The following is a 23,141-nucleotide window of genomic DNA, read 5'->3' as shown; positions in this document are numbered from 1 at the left end:
GGATCAATAACTATGCCCTGACGCCACCTCGCGGCCCGTTTGAAATTTTGCCAGTATTACCAATGGGGTATGTTCACTGAGTCGGATCAGATATTCGGTCTTGGTGATTTCCATACAATATTTTATGACCCTACGATAGAATAGGATCAATAACTATGCCCTAACGCCACCTCGTGGCCCGTTCGATATTTTGCCCTGACGCCAACTCGCGGCCCGTTTGAAATTTTGCCAGTATTGCCAAAGGGGTATGTTCACTGAGACGGAGAAAAAACTGAGTATGGGTCGAACCACTGAATCGGATCATAAATTCGGTCTTGGTGACCTCCCATACAATATTTTAGGACCCTACCAAAGAATCGGATCAATAACTATGCCCTGACGCCACCTCGCGGCCCGTTTGAAAATTTTTGCCAGTATTGCCAAAGGTGTATGTTCACTGAGACGGAGAAAAAACTGAGTATGGGTCGAACCACTGAGTCGGATCAGAAATTCGGTCTTGGTGACCTCCATACAATATTTTAGGACCCTACGAAAGAATCGGATCAATAACTATGCCCTGACGCCACCTCGCGGCCCGTTTGAAATTTTGCCAGTATTGCCAAAGGGGTATGTTCACTGAGACGGAGAAAAAACTGATTATGGGTCGAACCACTGAATCGGATCATAAATTCGTTCTTGGTGACCACCCATTCAATATTTTAGGACCCTACCAAAGAATCGGATCAATAACTATGCCCTGACGCCACCTCGCGGCCCATTTGAAATTTTGCCAGTATTGCCAAAGGGGTATGTTCACTGAGACGGAGAAAAAACTGAGTATGGGTCGAACCACTGAGTCGGATCAGAAATTCGGTCTTGGTGACCTCCATACAATATTTTAGGACCCTACGAAAAAATCGGATCAATAACTATGCCCTGACGCCACCTCGCGGCCCGTTTGAAATTTTGCCAGTATTGCCAAGGGGTATGTTCACTGAGACGGAGAAAAAACTGAGTATGGGTCGAACCACTGAGTCGGATCAGAAATTCGGTCTTGGTGACCTCCATACAATATTTTAGGACCCTACGAAAGAATCGGATCAATAACTATGCCCTGACGCCACCTCGCGGCCCGTTTGAAATTTTGCCAGTATTGCCAAAGGGGTATGTTCACTGAGACGGAGAAAAAACTGAGTATGGGTCGAACCACTGAATCGGATCATAAATTCGTTCTTGACCTCCCATTCAATATTTTAGGACCCTACCAAAGAATCGGATCAATAACTATGCCCTGACGCCACCTCGCGGCCCGTTTGAAATTTTGCCAGTATTGCCAAAGGGGTATGTTCATTGAGACGTAGAAAAAACTGAGTATGGGTCGAACCACTGAGTGGGATCAGAAATTCAGTCTTGGTGACCTCCATACAATATTTTAGGACCCTACGAAAGAATCGGATCAATAACTATGCCCTGACGCCACCTCGTGGCCCGTTCGATATTTTGCCCTGACGCCACCTCGCGGCCCGTTTGAAATTTTGCCAGTATTGCCAAAGAGGTATGTTCTCTGAAACGGAGAAAAAACTGAGTATGGGTCGAACCACTGAGTCGGATCAGAAATTCGGTCTTGGTGATTTCCATACAATATTTTATGACCCTACGATAGAATAGGATCAATAACTATGCCCTAACGCCACCTCGTGGCCCGTTCGATATTTTGCTCTGACGCCAACTCGCGGCCCGTTAGAAATTTTGCCAGTATTGCCAAAGGGGTATGTTCACTGAGACGGAGAAAAAACTGAGTATGGGTCGAACCACTGAATCGGATCATAAATTCGGTCTAGGTGACCTCCCATACAATATTTTAGGACCCTACCAAAGAATCGGATCAATAACTATGCCCTGACGCCACCTCGCGGCCCGTTTGAAATTTTGCCAGTTGCCAAAGGTGTATGTTCACTGAGACGGAGAAAAAACTGAGTATGGGTCGAACCACTGAGTCGGATCAGAAATTCGGTCTTGGTGACCTCCATACAATATTTTAGGACCCTACGAAAGAATCGGATCAATAACTATGCCCTGACGCCACCTCGCGGCCCGTTTGAAATTTTGCCAGTATTGCCAAAGGGATATGTTCACTGAGACGGAGAAAAAACTGTGTATGGGTCGAACCGCTGAATCGGATCATAAATTCGGTCTTGGTGACCTCCCATACAATATTTTAGGACCCTACCAAAGAATCGGATCAATAACTATGCCCTGACGCCACCTCGCGGCCCGTTTGAAATTTTGCCAGTATTGCCAAAGGGGTATGTTCACTGAGACGGAGAAAAAACTGAGTATGGGTCGAACCACTGAGTCGGATCAGAAATTCGGTCTTGGTGACCTCCATACAATATTTTAGGACCCTACGAAAAAATCGGATCAATAACTATGCCCTGACGCCACCTCGCGGCCCGTTTGAAATTTTGCCCGTATTGCCAAAGGGGTATGTTCACTGAGACGGAGAAAAAACTGAGTATGGGTCGAACCACTGAGTCGGATCAGAAATTCGGTCTTGGTGAACTCCATACAATATTTTAGGACCCTACGAAAGAATCGGATCAATAACTTTGCCCTGACGCCACCTCGCGGCCCGTTTGAAATTTTGCCAGTATTGCCAAAGAGGTATGTTCACTGAGACGGAGAAAAAACTGAGTATGGGTCGAACCACTGAATCGGATCATAAATTCGGTCTTGGTGACCTCCATACAATATTTTAGGACCCTACGAAAGAATCGGATCAATAACTATGCCCTGACGCCACCTCGCGGCCCGTTTGAAATTTTGCCAGTATTGCCAAAGGGATATGTTCACTGAGACGGAGAAAAAACTGTGTATGGGTCGAACCGCTGAATCGGATCATAAATTCGGTCTTGGTGACCTCCCATACAATATTTTAGGACCCTACCAAAGAATCGGATCAATAACTATGCCCTGACGCCACCTCGCGGCCCGTTTGAAATTTTGCCAGTATTGCCAAAGGGGTATGTTCACTGAGACGGAGAAAAAACTGAGTATGGGTCGAACCACTGAGTCGGATCAGAAATTCGGTCTTGGTGACCTCCATACAATATTTTAGGACCCTACGAAAAAATCGGATCAATAACTATGCCCTGACGCCACCTCGCGGCCCGTTTGAAATTTTGCCCGTATTGCCAAAGGGGTATGTTCACTGAGACGGAGAAAAAACTGAGTATGGGTCGAACCACTGAGTCGGATCAGAAATTCGGTCTTGGTGAACTCCATACAATATTTTAGGACCCTACGAAAGAATCGGATCAATAACTTTGCCCTGACGCCACCTCGCGGCCCGTTTGAAATTTTGCCAGTATTGCCAAAGAGGTATGTTCACTGAGACGGAGAAAAAACTGAGTATGGGTCGAACCACTGAATCGGATCATAAATTCGTTCTTGGTGACCTCCCATTCAATATTTTAGGACCCTACCAAAGAATCGGATCAATAACTATGCCCTGACGCCACCTCGCGGCCCGTTTGAAATTTTGCCAGTATTGCCAAAGGGGTATGTTCACTGAGACGGAGAAAAAACTGAGTATGGGTCGAACCACTGAGTCGAATCAGAAATTCAGTCTTGGTGACCTCCATACAATATTTTAGGACCCTACGAAATAATCGGATCAATAACTATGCCCTGACGCCACCTCGTGGCCCGTTCGATATTTTGCCCTGACGCCACCTCGCGGCCCGTTTGAAATTTTGCCAGTATTGCCAAAGAGGTATGTTCTCTGAAACGGAGAAAAAACTGAGTATGGGTCGAACCACTGAGTCGGATCAGAAATTCGGTCTTGGTGATTTCCATACAATATTTTATGACCCTACGATAGAATAGGATCAATAACTATGCCCTAACGCCACCTCGTGGCCTGTTCGATATTTTGCCCTGACGCCAACTCGCGGCCCGTTTGAAATTTTGCCTGTATTGCCAAAGGGGCATGTTCACTGAGACGGAGAAAAAACTGAGTATGGGTCGAACCACTGAATCGGATCATAAATTCGGTCTTGGTGACCTCCATACAATATTTTAGGACCCTATGAAAGAAACGGATCAATAACTATGCCCTGACGCCACCTCGCGGCCCGTTTGAAATTTTGCCTGTATTGCCAAAGGGGTATGTTCACTGAGACGGAGAAAAAACTGAGTATGGGTCGAACCACTGAGTCGGATCAGAAATTCAGTCTTGGTGACCTCCATACAATATTTTAGGACCCTACGAAAGAATCGGATAAATAACTAAGCCCTGACGCCACCTCGTGGCCCGTTCGATATTTTGCCCTGATGCCACCTCGCGGCCCGTTTGAAATTTTGCCAGTATTGCCAAAGAGGTATGTTCTCTGAAACGGAGAAAAAACTGAGTATGGGTCGAACCACTGAGTCGGATCAGAAATTCGGTCTTGGTGATTTCCATACAATATTTTATGACCCTACGATAGAATAGGATCAATAACTATGCCCTAACGCCACCTCGTGGCCCGTTCGATATTTTGCCCTGACGCCAACTCGCGGCCCGTTTGAAATTTTGCCAGTATTGCCAAAGGGGTATGTTCACTGAGACGGAGAAAAAACTGAGTATGGGTCGAACCACTGAATCGGATCATAAATTCGGTCTTGGTGACCTCCCATACAATATTTTAGGACCCTACCAAAGAATCGGATCAATAACTATGCCCTGACGCCACCTCGCGGCCCGTTTGAAATTTTGCCAGTATTGCCAAAGGTGTATGTTCACTGAGACGGAGAAAAAACTGAGTATGGGTCGAACCACTGAGTCGGATCAGAAATTCGGTCTTGGTGACCTCCATACAATATTTTAGGACCCTACGAAAGAATCGGATCAATAACTATGCCCTGACGCCACCTCGCGGCCCGTTTGAAATTTTGCCAGTATTGCCAAAGGGGTATGTGCACTGAGCCGGAGAAAAAACTGAGTATGGGACGAACCACTGAGTCGGATCAGAAATTCGGTCTTGGTGACCTCCATACAATATTTTAGGACCCTACGAAAGAATCGGATCAATAACTATGCCCTGACGCCACCTCGCGGCCCGTTTGAAAATTTGTCAGTATTGCCAAAGGGATATGTTCACTGAGACGGAGAAAAAACTGAGTATTGGTCGAACCACTGAGTCGGATCAGAAATTCGGTCTTGGTGACCTACATACAATATTTTGGGACCCTACGAAAGAATCGGATCAATAACTATGCCCTGACGCCACCTCGCGGCCCGTTTGAAATTTTTTCCAGTATTGCCAAAGGGGTATGTTCACTGAGACGGAGAAAAAACTGAGTATGGGTCGAACCACTGAGTCGGATCAGAAATTCGGTCTTGGTGACCTTCATACAATATTTTAAGACCCTACGAAAGAATCGGAACAATATCTATGCCTTGACGCCACCTCGTGGCCCGTTCGATATTTTGCCGTAATTGCCAAAGGGGTATGTTCACTAAGCCGGAGAAAAAACTGACTATGGGTCGAACCACTAAATCGGATCAGAAAATCGGTCTTGGTGACCTCCATACAATATCTTTTGAAACTACGAAAGAATCAGAATAATAACTATGCCCTGAAGCCACCTCGCGATCCGTTCACAATTTTGACGTAATTGCCAAAGGGGTATGTTCACTGAGACGGAGAAAAAACTGAGTATGGGTCGAACCACTGAGTCGGATCAGAAATTCGGTCTTGGTGATTTCCATACAATATTCTATGACCCTACGATAGAATAGGATCAATAACTATGCCCTGACGCCACCTCGTGGCCCGTTCGATATTTTGCCCTGACGCCACCTCGCAGCCCGTTTGAAATTTTGCCAGTATTGCCAAAGGGGTATGTTCACTGAGAAGGAGAAAAAACTGAGTATGGGTCGAACCACTGAATCGGATCATAAATTCGGTCTTGGTGACCTCCCATACAATATTTTAGGACCCTACCAAAGAATCGGATCAATAACTATGCCCTGACGCCACCTCGCAGCCCGTTTGAAATTTTGCCAGTATTGCCAAAGGTGTATGTTCACTGAGACGGAGAAAAAACTGAGTATGGGTCGAACCACTGAGTCGGATCAGAAATTCGGTCTTGGTGACCTCCATACAATATTTTAGGACCCTACGAAAGAATCGGATCAATAACTATGCCCTGACGCCACCTCGCGGCACGTTTGAAATTTTGCCAGTATTGCCAAAGGGGTATGGTCACTGAGACAGAGAAAAAACTGAGTATGGGTTGAACCACTGAATCGGATCATAAATTCGTTCTTGGTGTGTTGGTGCATTTTGTGACCGTCGCTATGCAATTCAGACCAGCGGAACGCCACAGGCGAAGTTAGCACAACTTCGCCTTAGGCGAAGTTAGAACAACTTCGCCAACGGCGAAGTTGTAACAACTTCTGCCTTAGGCGAAGTTATCACAACTTCGCCATAGGCGAAGTTATGAACAACTTCGCCTGCTGGCCCAAGCCCAAGCCCGAGAAGATGTTTTATCTATATATATGTGTGTCTTGTTTAGGTTTTGTATCCAGAAAATAAGAGTGTTGTGTTATAGTTCATTTGTCTAGAGTGTAAAAGAGAGGAAGTGTCGTGAGAGACGACCCGAGGTAGAGCTCACCTCGGGTCGGACGTGTTTCTGTTTATGTTACGGTATGTAACGTGTTTGTTTGATTATTATATAAAGAATCTGCAGATTTGTTTATCCCGTTCTTGTATTTGTTCGTGTATTTGTTCGTGTACGTGTTTGTGTTCTTCATCTTTACACCAATATACTAGTCTAGGAGGATTCCGCACTCCTAGACCTCGTGCGGATCTCGTATCGTTCAGCGACGCCCCCGGGGGGACCTACATGTGGTATCAGAGCCTTAGGCTCTTATGCTATGGTTCGAGATTTGCGTTTTGGTGTTTCTGGCACGTTTCTGTGCGTTTCTGGCCGAACAGCGCCGCAGGCGAAGTTATTGTTCATCAGGCGAAGTTGCCGTCACTGTTCGTAGGGTTTCAGCGAAGCTATAAGGTTAAGCGAAGTTATCCACAACTTCGCCTACCTTCTCAAGTTCGCTTATCAGTCAGGCGAAGTTATTGACAGGCGAAGTTTTAGCCAGGCGAAGTTATAGCCAGGCGAAGTTAAGGAGGAGCGATGTTAACTTTAGGCGAAGTTAACGAGTTTAAAAAAAAAAAGAGTATTTTGGTGTTTTCGTCTGTATGGCCAGGTGTATACGATTATTGTGAGACCGGAGATGTTGTTCCGTCAATGAGTGAAACTTGTTATCTCTGGGTCTTACGTGTGAACAAATACGTGTCAACTCTGGATTTGGAGTTGAGTTTTGTGAATGGGATATTGATTGAAACTGGATATTGACACATATTTGAGTGTTTGTGGGCAATGAAATTGTTGTTGTTTGAGGTTGACCAACTGAAGAAAGTCAAATTGAACTGAAGGTTTTCGTCATTACTGGATTGCGGTCAGAGCATATTTTTTATGTTATTTTCAAGGTGTTCGAGAATTGGATCCTGAAACGTGATGCTTATTTATTAGAGTGAAAATTCTGGAACAAGTTGGATTTAATCAGGAACTAAAGTGTTTATGTTCTTGATCGTTATCCCTGGTGATTGAAGATGCTTCGGATTAATTAATGGTCATGTGTTAGATTCTGTCAAGGTGGTTTTGTGATGAAATTGATCACTTGATGTTGAGTAGTTGAAGATTAAACCTTATCGTTTGCCGACGAGTTGGTGAAGTTGTGGAGGACGCCCAACTTCACGTGTTGGTGAAGTCAGATGGACTCACGTGATTGGTTGAGATGATCTATTGGCACGAGGTTGCATGCATTTCAAAGACCTCAATCATTATAGTCGGAGAAGCTTACACTGAAGGGGAGATCTGATATGGAAGACGCTGGGTGATTGGTAGATTTGTGAAGCTACAGGACAGTTTCAGACACGACTGGTTGATAAGCAAACAGAAGATCATCAGTTAAGAGGGAGTCTGTTGGCGCATGTTTTGTAACAGATGATCTTTTGTGTTTGTTAGAATTGAGAGCAACGGTCAAAGGGGAGACTGTTGGTGCATTTTGTGACCGTCGCTATGCAATTCAGACCAGCGGAACGCCACAGGCGAAGTTAGCACAACTTCGCCTTAGGCGAAGTTAGAACAACTTCTGCCTTAGGCGAAGTTATCACAACTTCGCCATAGGCGAAGTTATGAACAACTTCGCCTACTGGCCCAAGCCCAAGCCCGAGAAGATGTTTTGTCTATATATATGTGTGTCTTGTTTAGGTTTTGTATCCAGAAAACAAGAGTATTGTGTTATAGTTCATTTGTCTAGAGAGTAAAAGAGAGGAAGTGTCGTGAGAGACACCTCGGGTCGGACGTGTTTCTGTTTATGTTACGGTATGTAACGTGTTTGTTTGATTATTATATAAAGAATCTGCAGATTTGTTTATCCCGTTCTTGTATTTGTTCGTGTATTTGTTCGTGTACGTGTTTGTGTTCTTCATCTTTACACCAATAAACGAGTCTAGGAGGATTCCGCACTCCTAGACCTCGTGCGGATCTCGTATCGATCAGCGACGCCCCCGGGGGGACCAACATAAAATATTGTATGGAAGTCTCCAAGGGCGATTTCTGATCCGATTCGATGATTCGACCTATAGTCAGTTTTTCCTCCCGGTCGGTGAACATACACTGTTGGCAATACAGGAAAAATTTCGAACGGGCCGCGGCGTGGCGTTAGGGCATAATTATTGATCCGATTTTTTCGTAGTAGGGGAAAATTTCAAAGAGCCGAGGGGTGGCGTCAGGGAATAATTATTGATCCGATTTTTTCGTAGAGTCATATAATATTGAAAGGAAGTCACCAAGACCTAATTTTTGATCTGATTCGGTGGTTCGACCCACACTCAGTCGCGGGGTGGTGTCAGGGCATAATTACTGATCCGGTTCTTTCGTAGGGTTATAAAATATTGTATGGAAGTAACCAAGACTTAATTTCTTATCCGATTCGGAGGTTCGACCCATACTCAGTTTTTCCTCGGCTCGATGAACATACCCTTTTGGCAATACTGGCAAAATTTCGAACGGGTCGTGGGGAGGCGTTAGGGCATAGTTATTGATCTGATTCTTTCTTAGGGTCATAAAATATTGTATGGAAGTCTCCAATACCGAATTTTTGATCCGATTCGGTGGTTCAACCCATACTCAGTTTTTCCTCCGGCTCGATGAACATACCCTTTTGGCAATACTGGCAAAATTTCGAACGAGCCACGGTGAGGCGTCAGGGCATAGTTATTGATCAGATTCTTTCTTAGGTTCATAAAATATTGTATGGAAGTCTTCAAGACCGAGTTTTTGACTGATTCGGTGGTTCGACACGTGCGCTGTTTTTTCTCCGGCTCGGTGAACATACCCCATAGGCAAAACTGGCAAAATTTCGAACGAGCCGCGGGGGTGGCGTCAGGGCATAATTATTAATACGATTCTTTCTTAGGTTCATAAAATATTATATGAAAGTCTCCGAGATCAATTTTCTGACCGATTCGGTGGTTCGACCCGTACTCAGTTTTTCCTCCATCTAGGTAAACATTCCTCTTTTGCAATACTGGCAAAATTTCGAACGGGCCGCGGGGTGGCGTCAGGGCAAAATTATTAATCTGATTCTTTCGTAGGGTCATAAAATATTGTATGGAAGTCTCCAAGACCAAATTTCTGATCTAATTCAGTGGTTCGACCCGTACTCAGTTTTTTCTCCTGCTCGGTGAACATACCCTTTGGCAATACTGACAAAATTACGAACCGGCCGCGGGGTGGCGTTAGGGCGTAATTGTTGATCTGATTCTTTCTTAGGATCATAAAATACTGTATGGAAGTCTCCAAGACCGAATTTCAGTTCCGATTCGGTGGTTCGACCCATACTCAGTTTTTCTTCCCGCTCGGTGAACATACCCCATTGGCAATACTGGTAAAATTTCGAACGGGCCGCGGGGTGGCGTCCGGGCATAATTATTGATCCGATTCTTTCTTAGGCTCATAAATGATTGTTTGGAAGTCTCCTAGACCGAATTTCTTATCCGATTCGGTGGTTCGACCCATACTTAGTTTTTCCTCCCTCTCGATGAACATATCCCTCTGGCAATACAGGCAAAATTTCAAACGGGCCGAGGGGTGGCGTCATGACATAAACATTGATCCGATTCTTTCTTAGGGTCATAAAATATTGTGTGGAAGTCTCCAAGACCGAATTTCTGATCCGATTCGGTGGGTCGAACCATACTCAGTTTTTTCCTCTCGCTCGGTGAACATACCCCTTTGGCAATACTGGTAAATTTCGAACGATTTCCGAGGTGATGTCAGGGCATAATTATTGATCAGATTCATTCTTAGGGTCATAAAATATTGTATGGAAGTCTTCAAGACCGAATTTTTGACTGATTCGGTGGTTCGACCCGTACGCAGTTTTTTCTCCGGCTCTGTGAACATACCCCTTTGGCAATACTGGCAAAATTTCGAACGGGCCGCGGGGTGGCGTCAGGGCATAGTTATTGATCCGATTCTTTCTTAGGGTCATAAAATATGTATTAAATTTATTAAAACTGAATTTCCGATCCAATTTAGTGGTTCGAACCATACTCAGTTTTTCCTTCGGCTCGGTGAACATACCCCTTCGGCAAAACTGGCAAAATTTCGAACGGGCCGCGGGGTGGCGTCAGGGCATAATTATTAATACGATTCTTTCTTAGGTTCATAAAATATTGTATGGAAGTCTCCAAGACCAAATTTCGGACCGATTCGGTGGTCCAAACCGTACTCAGTTTTTCCTCCATCTAGTTAAACATTCATCTTTTGCAATACTGGCAAAATTTCGAACGGGCCGCGGGGTGGCGTCAGGGCAAAATTATTGATCCGATTCTTTCGTAGGGTCATAAAATATTGTATGGAAGTCTCCAAGACCAAATTTCTGATCTGATTTGGTGGTTCGACCCGTACTCAGTTTTTTCTCCGGCTCGGTGAACATACCCTTTGGCAATACTAGCAAAATTTCGAACAGGCCGCGGGGTGGCGTCAGGGCATAATTATTGATATGATTCTTTCTTTGGATCATAAAATACTGTATGGAAGTCTCCTAGACCGAATTTCTGATCCGATTCGGTGGTTCAACCCATACTCAGTTTTTCATCCCGCTCGGTGAACATACCCCTTTGGAAATACTGGTAAAATTTCGAACGGGCCGCGGGGTGGCGTCCGGGCATAATTATTGATCCGATTCTTTCTTAGGCTCATAAATGATTGTTTGGAAGTCTCCTAGACCGAATTTCTAGTCCGATTCGGTGGTTCGACTCATACTCAGTTTTTCCTCCCGCTCGGGGAACATATCCCTCTGGCAATACGGGCAAAATTTCAAACTGGCCGTGGGGAGGCGTCATGGCATAAATATTGATCCGATTCTTTCTTAGGGTCATAAAATATTGTGTGGAAGTCTCAAAGACCGCATTTCTGATCCGATTCGGTGGGTCGAACCATATTCAGTTTTTCCTCTCGCTCGGTGAACATACCCCTTTGGCAATACTAGTAAATTTCGAACGAGCCGTGGGGAGGTGTCAGGGCATAGTTATTAATCAGATTCCTTTTTAGGGTCATAAAATATTGTATGGAAGTCTTCAAGACCGAATTTTTGACTGATTCAGTGGTTCGACCCGTACACAGTTTTTTCTCCGGCTCGGTTAACATACCCTTTGGCAATACTGGCAAAATTTCGAACGGGCCGCGGGGTTTCGTCAGGGCATTGTTGTTGATCCGATTCTTTCTTAGGGTCATAAAATATGTATGGAATTCTTCAAGACCGAATTTCCGATCCAATTCGGTGGTTCGACCCATACTCAGTTTTTCCTCCGGCACGCTGAACATACCTCTTCGGCAATACTGGCAAAATTTTGAACGAGTCGCGGGGTGGTGTCAGGGCATAAATATTGATCCGGTTCTTTCATAGAGTTATAAAATATTGTATGGAAGTAACCAAGATTTAATTTCTTATCCGATTCGGAGGTTCGACCCATACTCTGTTTTTCCTCAGCTCGATGAACATACCCTTTTGGCAATACTGGCAAAATTGCGAACGGGTCGTGGGGAGGCGTTAGGGCATAGTTATTGATCTTATTCTTTCTTAGGGTCATAAAATATTGTATGGAAGTCTCCAATACCGAATTTCAGATCCGATTCGGTGGTTCAACCCATACTCAGTTTTTCCTCCGGCTCGATGAACATACCCCTTTAGCAATACTGGCAAAATTTCGAACGAGCCGTGGGGAGGTGTCAGGGCATAGTTATTAATCAGATTCTTTCTTAGGGTCATAAAATATTGTATGGAAGTCTTCAAGACCGAATTTCTGATCCGATTCGGTGGTTCGACCCATACTCAGTTTTTCCTCCCGCTCGGTGAACATATCCTTCTGGCAATACGGGCAAAATTTCAAACGGGCCGTGAGGTGGCGTCATGGTATAAATATTGATCCGATTCTTTCGGTGGTTCGACCCGTACTTAGTTTTTCCTCCGTCTCGGTAAAATTCCCCTTTTGAAATACTGGCAAAATTTCAAACGGGCTGCGAGGTGGCGTCAGGGCATAATTATTGATCCGATTCTTTCGTAGGGTCATAAAATATTGTATGGAAGTCTCTAAGACCGAATTTCTGATCTGATTCGGTGGTTCGACCCGTACTCAGTTTTTTCTCCGGCTCAGTGAACATACCCATCGGCAATACTAGCAAAATTTCGAACGGCCCGCGGGGTGGCGTCAGGGCATAAATATTGATCTGATTCTTTCTTAGGATCATAAAATACTGTATGGAAGTCTCCGAGACCGAATTTCTGATCCGATTCGGTGGTTCGACCTATACTTAGTTTTTCCTCCGTCTCGGTGAACATACCCCTTTGGCAATACTGGCAAAACTTCGAATGGCCTGCGGTGTGGCGTCAGGGCATAATTATTAATACGATTTTTTCTTAGGGTCATAAAATATTTTATGGAAGTCTCCGAGACCATATTTTTAACGATTCGGTGGTTCTTCCCGTAAGCAGTTTTTTATCCGTCTCGGTGAACATACCCTTCTAGCAATACTGGCAAAATTTCGAACGGGCCGCGGGGTGGCGTCAGGGCAAAGTTATTGAACCGATTCTTTCTTAGGGTCATAAAATATGTATGGAAGTCTTCAAGACCGAATTTCCGATCCAATTCGGTGGTTCGACCCATACTAAGTTTCTCTTCTTGCTTGGTGAACATACCCCTTTGGCGTAACCGGTAAAATTTCGAACGGGCCGCGGAGTGGTATCAGGGCATAATTATTAATACGATTCTATCTTAGGTTCATAAAATATTGTTGGGAAGTCTCGAAGACCAAATTTCTGACCGATTCGGTGGTTCGATCCGTACTCAGTTTTTCCTCCGTCTCGGTAAACATTCTCCTTTTGCAATACTGGCAAAATTTCGAACAGGCCACGGGGTGGCGTCATGGCATAATTATTGATCTGATTCTTTTGTAGGATCATGAAATATTGTATGGAAGTCTTCAAGACCGAATTTCCTATCTGATTCGGTGGTTCGACCCGTACTCAGTATTTTCTCAGGCCCGGTGAACATACCCTTTGGCAATACAGCCAAAATTTTGAACGGGCCACGGGGTGGCGCCAGGGCAAAGTTATTGAACCGATTCTTTCTTAGGGTCATAAAATATGTATGGAAGTTTTCAAGACCGAATTTCCGATTCGATTCGGTGGTTCGACGCATACTCAGTTTTTCTTCCGGCTTGGTGAACATACCCCTTTGGCAATACTGGTAAAATTTCGAACGGGCCGCGGAGTGGCATCAGGGCATAATTATTAATACAATTCTATCTTAGGTTCATAAAATATTGTTGGGAAGTCTCGAAGACCAAATTTCTGACCGATTCGGTGGTTCGACCCGTACCTCAGTTTTTCCTCCGTCTCGGTAAACATTCCCCTATTGCAATACTGGCAAAATTTCGAACGGGCCACAGGGTGGCGTCATGGCATAAATATTGATCTGATTCTTTCGTAGGATCATAAAATATTGTATGGATGTCTCCAAGACCGAATTTCCGATCTGATTCGGTGGTTCGACCCGTACTCAGCATTTTCTCCGGCTCGGTGAACATACCCTTTGGCAATACTAGCAAAATTTTGAACGGGCCACGGGGTGGCGCCAGGGCATAATTATTGATCTGATTCTTTCTTAGGATCATAAAATACTGTATGGAAGTCTCCAAGACCGAATTTCTGATCTGATTCGGTGGCTCGACCCATACTCAGTTTTTCCTCCCGCTCGGTGAACATACCCCTTTGGCAATACTGGTTAAATTTTGAACGTGCCGCGGGGTGGCGTCCGAGCATAATTATTGATCCGATTCTTTCTTAGGGTCGTAAATGATTGTTTGGAAGTTTCCTAGACCGAATTTATGATCCGATTCGTTGGTTCGACCCATACTCGTTTTTCCTCCCGCTCGGTGAACATACCTCTTTGGCAATATGGGCAAAATTTCAAACAGGCCTTGGGGTAACGTCAGGGCATAAATATTGATCCGATTCTTTCTTAGGGTCATAAAATATTGTGTGGAAGTCTCCAAGACCGAATTTCTGATCCGATTCGGTGGGTCGAACCATACTCAGTTTTTCCTCTCGCACGATAAACATACCCCTTTGGCAATACTGTTAAACGATCCGGGTGATGTCAGGGCAAAATTATTGATCCGATTCTTTCGTAGTTTCATAAAATATTGTATGGAAGTCTCCAAGACCAAATTTCTGATCTGATTCGGTGGTTCGACCCGTACTCAGTATTTTTTCCGGCTCGGTGAACATACCCTTTGGCAATACTGGCAAAATTTCAAACAGGCCGCGTGGTGGCGTCAGGGCATAATTATTGATCTGATTCTTTCTTAGGATCATAAAATACTGTATGGAAGTCTCCAAGACCGAATTTCTGATCCGATTCGGTGGTTCGACCCATACTCAGTTTTTCTTCCCGCTCGGTGAACATACCCCTTCGGCAATACTGGTAAAATTTCGAACGGGCCGCGGGGTGGCGTCCGGGCATAATTATTGATCCGATTCTTTTCTTAGGTTCATAAAATATTATGTGGAAGTTTCCAAGACCGAATTTCTGATCCGATTCGGTTTGTCGAACCATACTCAGTTTTTCCTCTCGCTCGGTGAACATACCCCTTTGGCAATACTGTTAAATTTCGAACGATCCGGGTGGTGTCAGGGAATAATTATTGATCAGATTCTTTCTTAGGGTTATAAATATTGTATGGAAGTCTCCAAGACCGAATTTCAGATCCGATTCGGTGGTTCGACCCATACTCAGTTTTTCTTCCCGCTCGGTGAACATACCCCTTTGGCAATACGGGTAAAATTTCGAACGGGCCGCGTGGTGGCGTCCGGGCATAATTATTGATCCGATTCTTTCTTAGGCTCATAAATGATTGTTTGGAAGTCTCCTAGATCGAATTTCTGATCCGATTCGGTGGGTCGAACCATACTCAGTTTTTCCTCTCGCTCGATGAACATACCCCTTTGGCAATACTGTTAAATTTCGAACGATACGGGTGGTGTCATGGAAAAATTATTGATCCGATTCTTTCGTAGGGTCATAAAATATTGTATGGAAGTCTCCAAGACCAAATTTCTATTCTGATTCGGTGGTTCGACCCGTACTCAGTATTTTCTCCGGCTCGGTGAACATACCCTTTAGCAATACTGGCAAAATTTCAAACAGGCCGCGTGGTGGCGTCAGGGCATAATTATTGATCTGATTCTTTCTTAGGATCATAAAATACTGTATGGAAGTCTTCAAGACCGAATTTCTGATCCGATTCGGTGGTTCGACCCATACTCATTTTTTCAACCCGTTCGGTGAACATACTCCTTTGGCAATACTGGTAAAATTTCGAACGGGCCGCGGGGTGGCGTCCGGGCATAATTATTGATCCTATTCTTTCTTAGGTTCAAAAAATATTGTGTGGAAGTCTCTAAGACCGAATTTCTGATCCGATTCGGTGGGTCTAACCATACTCAGTTTTTCCTCTCGCTCGGTGAAATACCCCTTTGGCAATACTGTTAAATTTCGAACTATCCGGGTGGTGTCAGGGAATAATTATTGATCAGATTCTTTCTTAGGGTCATAAAATATTGTATGGAAGTTTTCAAGACCGAATTTTTGACTGATTCGGTGGTTCGACCCGTACGCAGTTTTTTCTCCGGCTCGGTGAACATACCCCTTTGGCAATACTGGAAAAATTTCGAACGGGCCGCGGGGTGGCGTCAGGGCATATTTATTGATCCGATTCTTTCTTAGGGTCATAAAATATGTATGGAATTCTTCAAGACCGAATTTTCGATCCGATTCAGTGGTTCGAACCATACTCAGTTTTTCCTTCGGCTCGGTAAACATACCCCTTCGGCAAAACTGGTAAAATTTCGAACGGGCCACGGGGTGGAGTCAGGGCATAATTATTAATACGATGCTTTCTTAGGTTCATAAAATATTGTATAGAAGTCTCCAAGACCAAATTTCTAACCGATTCGGTGGTTCGACGCGTACTCAGTTTTTCCTCCATCTAGGTAAACATTCCTCTTTTGCAATATTGACAAAATTTCGAACGGGCGCGGGGTGGCGTCAGGGCAAAATTATTGATCCGATTCATTCGTTGGGTCATAAAATATTTTATGGAAGTCTCCAAGACCAAATTTCTGATCTGATTCGGTGGTTCGACCCGTACTCAGTTTTTTCTCCGGCTCGGTGAACATACCCTTTGGCAATACTGGCAAAATTTCGAACGGGCCGCGGGGTGGCGTCAGGGTATAATTATTGATCTGATTCTTTCTTAGGATCATAAAATACTGTATGGAAGTCTCCAAGACCGAATTTCTGATCCGATTCGGTGGTTCGACCCATACTCAGTTTTTCTTCCCGCTCGGTGAACATACCCCTTTGGCAATACTGGTAAAATTTCGAACTGGCCGCGGGGTGGCGTCCGGGCATAGTTATTGATCTGTTTCTTTCTTAGGCTCATAAATGATTGTTTGGAAGTCTCCTAAACCGAATTTCTGATCCGATTCGGTGGTTTGACCCATACTCAGTTTTTCCTCCCGCTCGGTGAACATATCCCTCTGGCAATACGGGCAAAATTTCAAACGGGCCGTGGGGTGGCGTCATGGCATAAATATTGATCCGATTCTTTCCTAGGGTCATAAAATATTGTGTGGAAGTCTCCAAGACCGAATTTCTGATCCGATTCGGTGGGTCGAACCATACTCAGTTTTTCCTCTCGCTCGGTGAACATACCCCTTTGGCGATACTGGTAAATTTTGAACGAGCCGTGGGGAGGTGTCAGAGCATAATTATTAATCAAATTCTTTCATTGGGTCATAAAATATTGTATGGAAGTCTATAAGACCGAATTTTGACTGATTCGGTGGTTCGACCCGTATGCAGTTTTTTCTCCGGCTCGGTGAACATACCCCTTTGGCAATATTGGCAAAATTTCGAACGGGCCGCGGGGTGGCGTCAGGGCATAGTTATTGATCCGATTCTTTCTTAGGGTCATAAAACATGTATGGAATTCTTCAAGACCGAATTTCCGATCCGATTCGGTGGTTCGACCCACACTCAGTTTTTCCTCCGACACGCTGAACATACCTCTTCGGCAATACTGGCAAAATTTTTAACGAGTCGCGGGGTGGTGTCAGGGCATAATTATTGATCCGGCTCTTTCGTAGGGTTATAAAATATTGTATGGAAGTAACCAAGATTTAATTTCTTATCCGATTTGGAAGTTCGACCCATACTCAGTTTTTCCTCGGCTCGATGAACATACCCTTTTGGCAATACTGGCAAAATTGCGAACGGGCCGTGGGGAGGCGTTAGGGCATAGTTATTGATCTTATTCTTTCTGAGGGTCATAAAATATTGTATGGAAGTCTCCAATACCGAATTTTTGATCCGATTCGGTGGTTCAACCCATACTCAATTTTTCCTCCGGCTCGATGAACATACCCCTTTGGCAATACTGGCAAAATTTCGACCGAGCCGTGGGGAGGTGTCAGGGCATAGTTATTAATCAGATTCTTTCTTAGGGTCATAAAATATTGTATGTAAGTCTTCAAGACCGAATTTCTGATCCGATTCGGTGGTTCGACACATACTCAGTTTTTCCTCCCTTTTGCAATACTGGCAAAATTTCGAACGGGCCACGGGGTGGCGTCATGGCATAATTATTGATCTGATTCTTTCGTAGGATCATAAAATATTGTATGGATGTCTCCAAGACTGAATTTCCGATCTGATTCGGTGGTTCGAAAAGTACTCTGCATTTTCTCCGGCACGGTGAACATACCCTTTGGCAATACTGGCAAAATTTTGAACGGGCCACGGGGTGGCGCCAGGGCATAATTATTGATCTGATTCTTTCTTAGGATCATAAAATACTGTATGGAAGTCTCCAAGACCGAATTTCTGATATGATTCGGTGGTTCGACCCATACTCAGTTTTTCCTCTCGCTCGGTGAACAAACCCCTTTGGCAATACTGGTTAAATTTGGAACGAGCCGCGGGGTGGCGTCCGGGCATAATTATTAATCCGATTCTTTCTTAGGGTCGTAAATGATTGTTTGGAAGTCTCCTAGACCGAATTTATGATCCGATTCGTTGGTTCGACCCATACTCAGTTTTTCCTCCCGCTCGGTGAACATACCCCTTTGGCAATACGGGCAAAATTTCAAACGTGCCTTGGGGTGACGTCAGGGCATAAATATTGATCCGATTCTTTTTTAGGGTCATAAAATATTGTGTGGAAGTCTCCAAGACCGAATTTATAATCCGATTCGGTGGTTCGAACCAAACTCTGTTTTTCCTCCCACTTGGTGAACATACCCCTTTGGCAATATCGGCAAAATTTCGAACGAGACGCGGGGTGGCGACAGGGCATAATTATTGATCCGATTCTTTCTTAGGGTCATAAAATACTGTATGGAAGTCTCCAAGACGGAATTTTTGATCCGATTCGGTGGTTCGTCCCATACTCAGTTTTACCTCCCGCTCGATGAACAAACCCCTTTAGCAACACTGGAAAAATTTCGAACGGCCCGCGGGGTGGCGTCTCGGAATAATTATTGATACGATAGGGTCATAAAATATTGTATGGAAGTCTCCAAGACCAAATTTCTGACCGATTCGGTGGTTCGACCCGTACTCAGTTTTTCCTCCGTCTATGTAAACATTCCCATTTTGCAATACTGGCAAAATTTCGAACGGGCCGCGGGGTGGCGTCAGGGCAAAATTATTGATCCGATTCTTTCGTAGGGTCATAAAATATTGTATGGAAGTCTCCAAGACCAAATTTCCGATCTGATTCGGTGGTTCGACTCGTACTCAGTTTTTCTCCAGCTCGGTGAACATACCGTTTGGCAATACTGGCAAAATTTAGAACGGGCCGCCGGGTGGCGTTAGGGCATATTTATTGATCTGATTCTTTCTTAGGATCATAAAATACTGTATGGAAGTCTCCAAGACCGAATTTCTGTTCCGATTCGGTGGTTCGACCCATACTCAGTTTTTCTTCCCGCTCGGTGAACATACCACTTTGGCAATACTGGTAAAATTTTGAACTGGCCGCGGGGTGGCGTCCGGGCATAATTATTGATCCGATTCTTTCTTAGGCTAATAAATGATTGTTTGGAAGTATCCTAGACCGAATTTCTGATCTGATTCGGTGGTTCGACCCATACTAAGTTTTTCCTCCCGCTCGGTGAATATATCCCTCTGGCAATACGGGAAAAATTTCAAACGGGCCGTGGGGTGGCGTCATGGAATAAATATTGATCCGATTCTTTCTTAGGGTCATAAAATATTGTGTGGAAGTCTCCAAGACCGAATTTCTGATCCGATTCGGTGGGTCGAACCATACTCAGTTTTTCCTCTCGCTCGGTGAACATACCCCTTTGGCAATACTGGTAAATTTCGAACGAGCCGTGGGGAGGTGTCAGGGCATAGTTATTAATCAGATTCTATCTTAGTGTTATAAAATATTGTATGGAAGTCTTCAAAACCGAATTTTTGACTGATTCGGTGGTTCGACCTGTACGAAGTTTTTTCTCCGGCTCGGTGAACATACCCTTTTGGCAATACTGGCAAAATTTCGATCGGGCCGCGGGGTGGCGTCAGGGCATAGTTATTGATCCGATTCTTTCTTAGGGTCATAAAATATGTATGGAATTCTTCAAGGCCGAATTTCCGATCCGATTCAGTTGTTCGAACCATACTCAGTTTTTCCTTCGGCTCGGTGAACATACCCCTTTGGCAATACTGGCAAAATTTTGAACGGGCCGCGGGTTAGGGTTAGGGCATAATAATTAATAAGATTCTTTCTTAGGTTCATAAAATATTGTGTGGAAGTCTCCAAGACCGAATTTCCGATCCGATTCGGTGGTTCGACCCACACTCAGTTTTTCCTCCGACACGCTGAACATACCCCTTCGGCAATACTGGCAAAATTTTGAAATAGTCGCGGGGTGGTGTCAGGGCATAATTATTGATCCGGCTCTTTCGTAGGGTTATAAAATATTGTGTGGAAGTCTCCAAGACCAAATTTCTACTCTGATTCGGTGGTTCGACCCGTACTCAGTATTTTCTCCGGCTCAGTGAACATACCCTTTGGCAATACTAGCAAAATTTCATAAGGGCCGCGGGGTGATGTCAGGGCATAATTATTGATCTTATTCTTTCTTAGGATCTAAATACTGTATGGAAGTCTCCAAGACCGATTTTCTCATCCGATTCGGTGGTTCGACCTATATTCAGTTTTTCTTCCCGCTCGGTGAACATACCCCTTTGGCAATACTGGAAAAATTTGAATGGGCCGCGGGGTGGCGTCCGGGCATAATTATTTATCCGTTTCATTCTTAGGGTCGTAAATGATTGTTTGGAAGTCTCCTAGACCGAATTTCTGATCCGATTCGTTGGTTCGACCCATACTCAGTTTTTCCTCCCGCTCGGTGAACATACCCCTTTGACAATACGGGCAAAATTTCAAACGGGCCGTGGGGTAGCGACAGGGCATAAATATTAATCCGATTCTTTCTTAGGGTCATAAAATATTGTGTGAAAGGCTCCAAGACCAAATTTCTGATCCGATTCGGTGGTTCGAACTATACTCAGTTTTTCCTCTCGCTCGGTGAACATACCCCTTTGAAAATACTGGTAAAATTTCTTACGATCCGCGAGGTGGCGTCAGGGCATATATATTGATCCGATTCTTTCCTATGGTCATAAAATATTGTTTCGAAGTCTCCAAGTCCGAATTTCTGATCTGATTCGGTGGTTCGACCCTGACTCAGTTTTTCTTCACGCTAGGTGAACATACCCCTTTGGCAATGTCGGCAAAATTTTGAACGGGACGCGGGGTGGCGTCAGGGCATAATTATTGATCCTATTCTTTCTTAGGGTGATAAAATACTGTATGGAAGTCTCCAAGACCGAATTTCTAAACCGTTTTGGTGGTTCGACCCATACTCAGTTTTACCTCCCGCTCGATGAACATACCCCTTTGGCAATACAGGAAAAATTTCGAACGGCTGGCGGGGTAGCGTCAGGGAATAATTATCGATACGATTCATTCTTGGTTTCATAAAATATTGTATGGAAGTCTCCAAGACCAAATTTCTGACCAATTCGGTGGTTCGACCCTTACTCAGTTTTTCTTCCATCTACGTAAACATTCCCCTTTTGCAATACTGGCAAAATTTCGAACGGGCCGCGGGGTGGCGTCAGGGCAAAATTATTGATCTGATTCTTTCGTAGGGTCATAAAATAGTGTATGGAAGTCTCCAAGACCAAATTTCTGATCTGATTATGTGGTTCGACCCGTACTCAGTTTTTTCTCCGGCTCGGTGAACATACCGTTTGGCAATACTGGCAAAATTTCGAACAGGCCGCGGGGTGGCGTCAGGGCATAATTATTGATCTGATTCTTTCTTAGGATCATAAAATACTGTATGGAAGTCTCCGAGACCTATTTTCTGATCCGATTCGGTGGTTCGACCCATATTCAGTTTTTCTTCCCGCTCGGTAAACATACCCCTTTGGCAATACTCGTAAAATTTCGAATGGGCCGCGGGATGGCGTCTGGGCGTAATTATTGATCCGATTCTTCCTTAGGCTCATAAATGATTGTTTGGAAGTCTCCTAGACCGAATTTCTGATCCGATTCGGTGGTTCGACCCATACTCAGTTTTTCCTCCCGCTCGGTGAACATATCCCTCTCGCAATACGGGCAAAATTTCAAACGGGCCGTGGGGTGGCGTCATGGCATAAATATTGATCCGATTCTTTCTTAGGGTCATAAAATAGTGTGTGGAAATCTCCAAGACCGAATTTCTGATCTGATTCGGTGGCTCGAACCATACCCAGTTTTTCCTCCCGCTCGGTGAACATACCCCTTTGGCAATACAGTTAAAATTTCGAACGATCCGCGGGGTGTCTTCTGGGCATAACTATTGATCCGATTGTTTCTTATGGTCATAAAATATTGTTTGAAAATCTCCAAGTCCGAATTTCTGATCTGATTTGGTGGTTTGACCCAGACTCAGTTTTCCTCCCGCTAGGTGAACATGCCCCTTTGGCAATATAGGTAAAATTTCGAACGGGACGAGGGTGGCGTCAGGGCATAATTTTTGATCCGATTCGGTGGGTCGATCCGTACTCAGTTTTTTCTCTGGCTCGGTGAACTTACCCCTTTGGCTATATTGGCAAAATTTCGAACGGCCCACGAGGTGGCGTTAGGGCATAATTATTGATCGGTGACTTTCGTAGGGTTATAAAATATTCTATGGAAGTCTCCAAGACCGAATTTCTTATCCGATTCGGTGGTACGACACATACTCAGTTTTTCCTCCGGGTAGGTGAACATACCCCTTTGGCAATACTGGCAAAATTTTGAACGGGCAACGGGGGTAGCGTCAGGGCATAATTATTGATTTGATTCTTCCATTTGGACATATAATATTATATGAAATTCACCAAGACCGAATTTCTGATCCGATTCGGTAGTTC

The sequence above is a fragment of the Bidens hawaiensis genome, unplaced genomic scaffold (genome assembly GCF_021521415.1).
Source record: "Bidens hawaiensis isolate Kalapana, Puna unplaced genomic scaffold, B.hawaiensis_p1.1 tig00017468_1, whole genome shotgun sequence".
In the NCBI taxonomy this organism is placed as follows: Eukaryota; Viridiplantae; Streptophyta; class Magnoliopsida; order Asterales; family Asteraceae; genus Bidens; species Bidens hawaiensis.
The sequence above is the reverse complement of the archived record's forward strand: the minus strand, read 5'-3'. Positions refer to the sequence as shown.